Source organism: Glossina fuscipes, unplaced genomic scaffold (assembly GCF_014805625.2).
Source record: "Glossina fuscipes isolate IAEA_lab_2018 unplaced genomic scaffold, Yale_Gfus_2 2, whole genome shotgun sequence".
In the NCBI taxonomy this organism is placed as follows: domain Eukaryota; kingdom Metazoa; phylum Arthropoda; class Insecta; order Diptera; family Glossinidae; genus Glossina; species Glossina fuscipes.
This window is the reverse complement of record NW_023998416.1, coordinates 23,035,222-23,046,896: the sequence shown is the minus strand read 5'-3', so window position 1 is coordinate 23,046,896 and position 11,675 is coordinate 23,035,222. Positions and strand designations below refer to the sequence as shown.

At 30.9% G+C, this 11,675-nt stretch overlaps 1 protein-coding gene across 8 annotated transcripts in view; it reads left to right on the top strand.

The window, feature by feature from the left end:
* The first annotated feature begins 1,299 nt into the window (after window positions 1–1,299).
* The window catches only part of LOC119633973 (protein expanded), a 59,508-nt gene continuing 49,132 nt past the window's right edge, over window positions 1,300–11,675 (top strand). The window contains exons 1-2 of one of the 8 annotated variants that reach the window (XM_038027841.1): window positions 1,300–1,316; window positions 4,158–4,453. The gene's annotated coding sequence lies outside the window, so the exon portion shown is untranslated. The other 7 variants (XM_038027837.1, XM_038027843.1, XM_038027840.1 and 4 more) reach the window with 7 other exon arrangements.

The window sequence follows — 11,675 nt, the reverse complement described above, 5'->3', positions numbered from 1 at the left end:
TAGAAGGACTTTTTAAGTTTCTACAGATACTCAGAAACACTTGAGACAGATCCAGTGATCCAAAGATTTAAATTTGTCTATCTGTCCGTCTTGTTTCTTATGTTCAGCCTACAGTTCGACCGAATTGAACGCTATTGAAAATGATTCGGATCGGGTCACTTTTTTGAGCACTCCCCGTATAAGGTCTTATTTTGAAAAGCGACTATATGAATTACTGTATTAAACGAAGTGATGTAGGGTACTCATTATAGAGTTTTTGTTTGTTTAATCTCAAAAATCTCAAGTTTTTCGGAAGGAAAAATTTAATACATTCACTTTAATTAATTAATGGATATTAAAAAAGATTGTTATTTGCGATCAATTGAGGTGCTCTCTTACTCTAAGGCTTAATATATTTTAGGCAAATTACTTTTTTCTAATCCTATCAAAATTATTATTAGTAGTCAAAAGAACAAAATTTAATATATTTCCAATTTGAACTTAATTCGTTGAATCTCATCAGAATAAATCGTATACAAATAACACAAATACATAGTCAATATTTCAAGTCAAATACTTATACTCAATAGTCGTGCATTCAGAATGTATGCAACGTGAATAGATGAATTGGAATGTTGTAGCTAAACGATCGCGTTATGTGGAACTGAGTAAATAACAAACAACGCGCACACAAACGCGAAACAGAAAGATTGAGAGAGGGTGAGCGAGCGATAGGGAGAGAGAGCGAGAGAGCGAGAGAGAGAGAGAGGGAGAGAGCGCGAGAGAGTAAAAGTGAAAGACGGACCGAGAGAATGAGTTTTGAGAGCAGTTTTAAAACTAGCCGAAGAGCATCATTTAAAAGAAATCACTGAAATGTGCTTTAATCGAATACCACTACATAGACAATATACGGTAAATTTTAAATAGCAGGTACATGTAGCAGAAAATGCGATACCCGTATACATACACGTGCATATATAACGATAGATACAAGCAACAGCAAAAATAAAAAAAAAATAAACGACAACCAAAACATAACATACTAAAATATACACAGATTGCAATGTTTATGAAAAGCAGCAGCAGCAAAAAAAAAAAAACAACAAGAACAACGATCACTACATTGGTATGAATCTCCGATGGAATTTTTGAGGAAAAACTAAGTGTTGCGCGAACGAGTCAGGTTAGTTTAGTTTACGGTGCTGAGTAAAGCGGTTCAAAAAAATTCAATTTCTCCATAGTACGCGCACTTAACAAAATAATACAACTTTTAAAGCAAAGAAATGTTTTTTTTTTTTCTGCTAATGTTTTTTCAAAGAAAAGTAAAGGATAGAAAAGTAATATCGTGTAATTTCTGGTTTTATTAGAAAGAATTGCAATAATCTTTACGTGAAAGAAAAAAAAAAAATATATATATATAAATAAATAAATAAATAAATAAATAAATAAATGAAAAGAGAGGAAAATTTTCATTAATGTATAAGTGAAGACTTGAGATAAATGTATATATATATATATATGTATACGTTTTTCTATATATATGTATATATTTTAAATAAAATACAAGTCACACAGAAGGAAGCAAAAAAATTAAAAAAAAAAAAATTAATCTCTTAAAACACAAGGTGAAGTTTAATCTTTATTAAGAAAAAAAAAAAAAAAAAAAAATTAAAAATATAAAATAAATCAAAGTTACATTATTATATAAATTTGAAAATATATGAAAAAAAAAGGAAAAGAAAACAATACAAACGAACTGGCCAAAAATTTTCGCTCTCTTTTCTTAAAAAAAAAAAAAAGAAAGAAAGAAAAAAAAAGATTTGAAAGAGAGTTAAAGTGAAAAAGATAAATAAGTATTTGTGTTAAAAAATTGTATAAAGGAATATGTACAAATGTGTGTATATATGTAGAAAATTGTAAAAAAATATATATATATATGCATTATATTCAAATATATGTATATAAGAATATAAATTTGCGCGACAACAACAAAATACAATACATTCTTTCCTATAATAGCAACAACAACAATTAAAATAATATAAATACAACTAACGACTCAGTTCAGTATAGCAAAGCAACAAATACTCATTTAACTTTATCGTTAACGTCGTTGTCGCGCCGTCTATACTATAAGTTACTAAATGTACATTAACATGAAATATAATGAAAATGTAAAAAAAAAAAAATAAAATAATAACAACAACAATAAGAAGAAGAAAAACAACAATGCTAGAACGAATTCATGATTAAAAGGCCATTCGTGTTTCTCTCTGGCTCTCAGGCTTTTGATTTTTAGTTTCTTAAATACACATACAATACTCTCCAAAATCCCTGATTTGGAACAACATTCAATTAGTTTAGTGATCGGTCAAGTTAATAATTCAAAAAAAAAAAAAAAAAAAAAAAGAGATACAGCAAAACCAAAAAAATCAAACGGAATGGATAAAAAAATTGTTTAGAAATTCAACAATAACAAAAGAAAAAAACCAAAATCAAATAACTTCACGGGTTAAAATGCAAGAGAAAAAAGAATATCTTTACCTATCTATTGAGCTTAGGAAAAATAAATAAATGAAATAGTAATTTAAAAAATTATCAATTAAAATATTGTTTTTTAATTCTCTTCCATTAACTTTGTTTTGTTTAAAAATTCTTCTAGACTCTCATTCTACTTGTATTCGTATCACTAACTGATGGAGGTATACTAATTTACCTAAACGGTTTGTTAGGTCCAAAAAAGCGCAGTAGAAATGCAGGAGACTTGGCGCATATACATTGATTGTAGGGTTCAATCATCCCTGCATTAAATTTAACAATAGGTACAAATTGCCGGTAAATGTCATTCGATGTGTTAGAGTAAATAACTTATATAAAATTGTTATAATGAACTGAATGGCTTCGTTCCTTTACCATGGGCCATGTTAAGTTATTTTATTAACCAAAAAGAAAAGAAACAAGCAAAAATCCTATGATAGCTCACAAGCTATCTTTTTCAAAATAAAGCTTTACATGCATGGGAAGGGTTCGAAAAGTGGTCTGAGCTGAACTATATTCAGTAGCTTCTGCCCTGGGACCAAAACATGTTAGTGTACAAAATTTCATCAAAATATCTGAAAACTTGCGGCCTGTTGAGTGAACATAAGAAAACAAGACGGATAGAGGGATCGACGAGTTTAGAAAGTGATTTTGAGTCCATCGATATAGCAAAAGGTGCGCCTTCCTTCTTTTTTTTTTTTTAATATGGCCAATCAGCCCGGCGATGTCCTCGGTGACGGCCGGTGAGATGGGAGGAAAGAGAGATAAATGTTATGCTTTTACCGACTGAGCACTCATTATAGCTACGACCACAAAAAGCTCTATCGGTAACTTCGGACTTGGGCCCGCCATTGTAGAGTTGATAGTGGCAGTCATCAACATGTAATTAGTAAATTAGGATATCATTACTCTATTCTCTTGTACAGCGGCAGTGCTCTTATTATTTTGTGCCTGCGGCTTCGAAGCCTTGCTGAGAGTATGCTTTGATTTAAATTTTTCGTGAGATTATCATTTCTAACGAATTTTTCCGAAAAATTTCATTAGTTTGCACAGCTTTGTCTAAGAAGATGTGAAAAAGCAGCTGCGAAACTGCGATCATTCATTCGGAAAAGCCAGCATAACCATTATCGAGTGAAAGTTTCTTTATAGTTTAAAATATAATTTGCTTTAAATATAATGAAAAGATAGTGAGTATCTAAGATTCGTCTTCAATCGCAAATGACTTTCTTATTTGTTTCTCTGCAACCCTGAGTTAATTCGAAAAATATGTGCTTTTTCTTTTTATACATTTAGGTATATATATATATATGTATATAGTAAAAAGCGTCATTAAATATTTTTTATATATGTTTATATACATATGTATATATGTAAGCTCTTGGAATATATTAAAAAACGAAGAGAGATAACAAAAAGAAAAATAATTCTTTTATAAATTTTCTAAGAGCAAAAAAAAAAAAAAACAAAAAAAATGTAGCATCAGCTAAATAATAAAATTGTGCTCATCAATTATTTTAAAGACGAGAATATATCTCTTCAAGTTGTAAATAAACTAAATCTTTCTTATATTTATCAATTTTTTGTTCTTCATTTGTTTGCATGTTTGTTTGTTTTTTTTTTTTTTTTTTTTGTTTCTATAGTGTTTACATTTTTCGTGCCTTATATAAAACGTTAAGATTATAAGAAAAGATACAAAAAAGTAAAACAAAAAATTACTTAAAATCACTCGGAGAGTGCCTTACCGTTAAATGATTACTACCTTGGATTACTTGTCTATTCCCGCTATATTATTCTAACTGGATTATACAACACAACATTATTTAATTGTGAAACGATATTATTTCGGGAATTATGTTAACATTAACGTTGTCATCAGCTTTTTTCTTATGTTTGTATAACGTTATGCAAACTTGTGCTAATCCCAGCACAGCTTAAGGTAAGTGCTACAAAAATTGATTGATGATTTTCTTTTCGCAAAACTATCTATCTATTATAGAGGTAAAGTCTCAATGAGGTTTTTAAGGAATTTTAATTAAACTTTCAAAAAAAAACAAAAAAAATCTTAATCACATCAGTCGATCATCAAAATTATAGTATTTTTGTCAACGATTACTATTAAAATATTTTAAAAAGTTTTAATAATTATAGTTGTATGTGAATTTTGTTCAATTGCTTTCGCTACCAATCATTCTTTAATGTAACTTCTTTCTCTTTCTAGTTTAATTGGCTTTCTTGCATCAGATTACCATTTATGAAAATTATTGTAAAATGAAACCCTTTGCTTTTTAAAAATATTTCTGTTCTCGTCTTATTAGCGGCAAGCTATACTTGTCAAAGGAATTTCGAAAAATTCCTGGAAGAAAGGGTAAATACGAAGAAGCTCTAAGGTTAAGCTATTGAAAGGCTTCATCTTAATATCTGATTGTGATGAATGTAAGCGATATCGAATTCCTTAAGAATACTTATTGCGCAGATTTCAAATTATGGTAGTTCGTTAAAGTATGTAAAGCTTGTGCGCATGTACGCAACACCCAGAAGGATCGATCGATGTAGCGTTACTTTTTGCATCGATCTAATTTTGTCCATCCGCCCGTCTTGTTGTCTTGTCTTGAGGCTATACGTAGTAATTTTTCTGATATTTTGTCCACTTCCCTTATAATAATTTATTATTTTGAAAAGTCATTATATGAATATCTATATTAGGGTAGAACTGGTGTAGGGTATTGCGAAGTGGACCATGCCTCACTATAGTGTTTTTACCTGATTTTCTTATGTAATAATTTTCATTCGCAAAAAAGGAAAGAAAACTATTATTGTAAACCATATGACACTGCCTCAAACAAAGTTCAGCGCTTTGATTTATCTTTTAATTTTTATTAAAAATTTTGTTTTGGTAACAAAATTTTGAATCGCCTTATAATTGCTTTACCGTTTTATATGTAGTTAAAAGAAAAACAATGGCATGAAGATAATAAATGCTTTATCAAATATTGAAAACTTAAATCAAAAAACACATAGACTACTCAGATTTGAAGCTTGCTGATTACATTAGATTTGTAGAATGCAAGATTGAAGAGCAATGTTTATCGGACCAAAGAGTGCGATAAGAAAGGTCCTTAAGTATTGTTATATGCTAAGTATGAAGTCAATTCGTTCTTATTTTAGTCCTAAAGACGTCGGAAACAATATTAAGCGATTTATATAAAAAGTCAATTGCAGAGTTGATATTTAAAAAAAAAAATTGAACGGCTTACGCTTAGAAACGGTGATAAACTCAACGACCAAATAAGTGTTTAAAGGAAACCGGTATTATTTCAAACTGTGGTCCTTTCTGCTTGTGGCTGTGCTGTAATCTTACCGACGATCACATATTTTGCCAAATTTCGCTATCGTTTGATGGGGAATGAAGGTTTAATTCTATAAATTAAATTTTTTATGTATATTAAGGAAACTTTTCAAACTGTGAATAGGCTATTTAAGGACTTCGTAGATAGTCTGAAACATTTCCAACACGATTCAATATATCCGAATGATCGAATATATTTGAAATATACCTTTCACTTGTTTGAAGATAATTAATTAAGAGAATTCTGTTTAGCATGATTTTGTTTAATCATTTAAAGCGTTATTGCTAATGTGAGCTTATCTTTCGACGGGGTAAGCTAGAGTAGATGTTCCCTTTGTAACTCAGCTGTTTTTGTCACTGGCGGATGGGAGACGCACAAGCAACTGAACGGTTGAACAGGCCTAAATGATCGAGAGTGCGCGTGTATCTTACGAACAAGACAATAAATATTTTATACTAGCAGGAATAGGAAGTGAATATATAAATAAGAAACTAGACATATGGACAGACCTAAATGATCAAGAGTGCGTCACAAACAAAAAATTAAATAGGAATAGGAAGTGGATATATATATATATATATTAGTTTTTTAAGTTATGATTTGATTGCTAATTTTTAGATTGTTAGTCTTGCTTGCGTTTTCAAAGACAATTTCCGATTAATTACTTACGTGTTTTTTATAGCATTTCTAGTAGCAATTGTTTATTGATTTGAATACGAAATCTTTCGATGATCTTAGATAATGGATAAAGTGATAATGAAAGGATTCGCGAAAAATATTTTCATCGTCATTGATCGAATAAAACGAGAAACAACAAAGTGAACTTAAGTCCAATTGCCTTATGCCTTTCGCAACATCCTTGCGACCCTTTCTCTGCATACTTAATAAAAAAAAATAAACAAAAAAAAAAATAGAATTTAATTTCTACGCTCAGTTCATAAAGCAAGAATTATTTTGAAGGCGCGGATCCATGCGTCGATCGTGATCTGAATTTATATATTTACTCTCTCAAGTACCCTTGCGTCCAAGCCGCCAAGTTTATTTTTAAAAATTTGTATAATTTGCGATAATTCTCAATAGAATTCAAGATAATTAAGTTCTGAGTAATATAAGAGAAATTTAGGTAATCGTGTTTTTTATTTATTTACTATTATCGCCTGAGCTATATGGTGCCTCTCGAAGAATTAAAGTAATAATCGACTAAAGATATATTGGAAAATGCATAATTTACCTTTTTCCTACATCTTGATACTTATTCATATATTTTTAGTTATTCTCATTAAGCCTTTGTTGAGTAAGGTATAGAGGGAATCTATAGAATGAATTAAAAGATAAGTTAGACGTATAGTATGTAGATCAATATTTTTATGTTTAGAAAAGTATTCAGATGATTATAATGAAAACATTTAAAAAGCTTATGCAATTTCACGTATCTTGTAGATGAGCTGCCTATACTCAAAATCTATCTCGTAGAGAAACTCCAATAGACCATCCAACAAAGAAGTATGAGCCATTTATTTATCTAATCTTTTCAATATCTGCTTACAATTCTTAGATATAGCTTTTTTCCTATTGTAGGCCGGGTTGTCGCAGCATTCCTCCAATTTTTCAAAATTGTCTTGCGACCACAAAGTTGTGTGGTACACGTAACTTGCTATCCAAATATTTCTACAATCTTTTGGTTCAAAAAAAGTTCTGAAGCTTTTATAGCCAACTTTGGAAAATGGGGCGATAAAAAAATTGCCCTGCTTTTGACATTTACACATACTTCTACGTAGAATAGAAAATTACTTTTCATAATCCTCCTGGGCGGGCGAGTAGGCAAGAGTCTCGACTAGCAACTCAGTGGTCGTGGGTTCAAATCCCAAGTGCGGTAGAGTTTTTAATAAAGTCGAAAGACTTAGAAGCTAGTGCTTTAAGCCTTTTAGTCTTAGAAATTATTCTCGGGCTAAATTAATAATAATAATAATACTTTTCATAAAAGTAAAATTCTAATGCGAGTGTTTTCTTCTCTGACAGAATAGGGGTTCAAAATTAATAGGCTCAAGGCACGATAGAAGAACGTGAACATATAGTTGTTTGAGGTCATAAATCCAATGCTTAGCTATAATGCCCTTCACAAAGCGTAATGATAAGCGCTCTTCCTAGTGCACGTAGTTACGAGTTCTATTCATTTAACGCTTAAATTACTCTCTGACCGAGGATCCCAGACGATAGTATGCACTTAAAATAAGAGTTACTTATGCCAAAATTTCATTAACTTATACATTTTTCACAAGTTCCCTCAACGTCCATAAGAGTAGGTAAGAATCATAATTACTAAGGGAGAGTTCAGCGCTCGGTAGTTAAAGTCTTGCAATTATAGCGAGTGCTTAGCCGTTAACGGTATAACATTTACCGATTACGCACACTAGGTTACAGTCGCTTCCCTATTTTTTTTCTTTCCAACCATCACATGAGTGACTGGGTAGTATTGTATATGAAAGAAAAAAAACGAAAAAAAGTTTGAGTAATGCTTTCCTTTTTATTCGAATAAACGAGAAGGAGATGGCGAATATTGACTTGGCATTTTATGTTGATTTTAAAATCATCAAACCTTATCACCGTAAATTCATAAAGTGATTTTTTAAATTTGCGAATTACCTAAATAACTTAAAAGTAATTTATTATGGTTGCCAAAATCTAGTCATTTTGGTATGCAGTTCAAATTTTAGTAATCAAATAATGTCTAAGAGTTTTCCAACAACATTTGAATAATAAAACTCTTAATAATTTAAATATGTTGTATAATATAATAAAGCAATTTATGACCAATAGCCAACGTGCAAAATAAAAAAAAATAAAAAAAATTTACCGCAAAATTATTTACATACGAGTACAGAAAATTATAGGCTAGAGTACCTTTTATAGATGCATGTATGTTCATGTGTTGTGCAAATGGTATTTCATTTATTTACAATTGCTTTACTGTTTTTTTTTTTTGTCTTTTTTTTTCTTTTTTTTTCTGTTTATCACATATTTTTATTTAAAGAGTCCATAAAAGAATATTTATATAGACGATATAAGGTTAGGTATGTGCGCACACACACGGACATATGTACACATGTTTCATACGTACATTGCGTTTTCTGAAAATAAATACTCATTCGTTGGTATTTCTTTTATGATCAAATCATTGGGCGTTTCAGTTAGGCACACCTAATAAAATGTCGACAAAACAGTGCACTATGAGTTTAAGTTAAAAATGTATGTATGCATCAATGTATGTATGTATGTATGTACGTATGTAATGTGGACATTTGTTCGGAGCATAAGTTATGTTGTTTGCTTGAACTCAGATATTTATGCGTCTACATATGCATTATAACTGATGGTTCATTTACGGACCACGATTCGCATTTATAATGCAATATATTGACTTCAATTTTTTTTTTTGTTTTTGTTTTACTTATGTTACTTTACGTTGAAACAAGTAAAACAATCTATTGGTCATATGGCGCATCTCGAATACCTAACAAAACAAAATTTATAGAGAATCGTTAGCTGGGTTCAATTAAAACAATTTTTATATATGTACTTAAGATTAGCTTTAGCTCGATACTTATTGTATGTAGAAGAGAAATGATTGGGGTTTTCAGTTTGATTGTTCGAAGTAGACAAACAAACATATTCGTTAACTGGCCATCTTTTAATTTAAAATCCGTGCCAAGGCCGCCCAAAGATGGACTTTTTAACAGTTTTCTTCAATTATCATGATGTTGTCCGCTATGAATTCCTGGCACCGGTCGAAAGTGTTAACAAGGAATCTTATTTCAGTATTAAGCGTCGTTTGTGTGAAGTTTTTCGCAAAAATAGGTCGGATTTGTAAAAGCGCAACACTTGTTTATCGTGCACAACGATAGCGCGCCGTCTCACATTGGATTGATTATTCGAGGCCATTTCGTCAAAAAATTCCATCAATATCGTTCCAGAAGCACCGTTTTCACCTCATTTAGGCTATTTCCCAAACTCAAAAGAATTTTTGACTTGATTAAAAAGATATAAGCAGAATTGCAGAAGGCTTTGAAAGCCCTTTCTTATATCGACTACAAGCACTGTTTCGAAGATTGGAAAAAATTTTGGCATATGAGGGGGATGACGTTGAAGGCGACAAAATAGGTTTGGAATATTGGAAAATTGGTTTTAGTTTTTGAACACAAACGGATGAAAAGTTAAATGGACTTGGGACTCTAAGTTGCCGAATCATATTTAATTGTTGCGCTCTTTTTCATGCGTAATTCGTGCCGAGGAATGACAAAGTCACCCTCGCAATATAAACGTACTTTTAATATTATATACCTTTGCACAAACGATTCGATGAATGTACTATGTTTTGTGTTTTGAATAAATTGCAAAACAACATTTATTACAAAAATTTTTTTGAAAGTTTTTGAAAATCAAATAATTCATTGCAAAAGTGCAAGGATTTAATTCATTTAAGCTTTTTCAAACATATTGAGCATAAAAGGAGCATAGAAAAGTCGCATTTATGGGTTAAAGGGGGAAATTTTATTTCGAATTTTATATACAGAAGACATTTTCAGAGATATTGCAACAGGTGGACCTGTCGAAAGTTCGAAGAAGAGAGAAGAGAATCTAAGCAGAAGAAAGAATTGCAAAAAAGAAAGGGAAATTTTTTCCTTTAAGACCTTGCCAGATATTTTTAGAGTGGATGTATAAGCCACATTCCTTATTTGCTTGGTCCAAACCAAAACGCCAAAAAAAGCACTTATATATGTCTTAGGATATGCAAAGGGTGTGAAGATAAATTCGAATTTAACTAGTAAAGACACCTACCATTTCTATTAACATACCTCCGTTAACGACTTAACAGAGCTCATGTTAAATAATTACAATTGAGATATAGTTGGATTGAAAGCCTAATCCGTCCATATTAAAAAAAGAAAATATTTTTGTGGACATTTCATGAATCCATATAAAACTACCTTTCAAACAAACTAAACAAATTCAAATCCTGCTTATGGAAACTATTTTTAACGGTATTTGAAATTTGGTATGTTAGCGAAAACTGCATATGAAAAAACACCAAAATTTGACACTCTAGTGCGGCCAAACTAGAAAATGTCGCCTATATTCACCTATATCACGTGAATCTATATGAAAATACCTATCGATTAAGCAAAAAAAAATTCACACTTTGCTTTCAGGAACTATTTTTGCCGATTTTTTGAAATTTGGTATGTTAGCGAAAAATGCATATGGAAAAAAAACCCAAATTTGACACTCTGGTGCGGCCAAACTAGAAAATGTCGCCTATATTCACGTGAATCTATATAAAAGTACCTATTGCATGGGCAAAAAAATTCACACTTTGCTTTCAGGAACTATTTTTATCGATTTTTTGAAATTTGCTACGTTACCAAAACATAGCTATGGGAGAATACCCAAATTTGACACTCTGGTGCGGCCAAACTAGAAAATGTCGCCTATATGCACCTACATCACGTGAATCTATATTAAAACGCCTGTCCAATGAGCAAAAAAATTCAAACTTTTCTTTCGGGAACTGTTTTGAACGATCTTTTGAAATTTGATATGTTAGCGAAAAATGGGAACATGTGGTATAGTATAGTGTATTTTGTACTGAAAATTTTTGTACTACAGTATAGTGTATTTTGTACTGAAAATCGTTGTACTACAGTATAGTGCATTTTGTACTAGAAATCATCGCACCACAGTACAGTGCACTTCGTACTGAAAATTTTTGTACTACAGTACAGTGTATTTTGTACTTGAAATCATTGTACTACA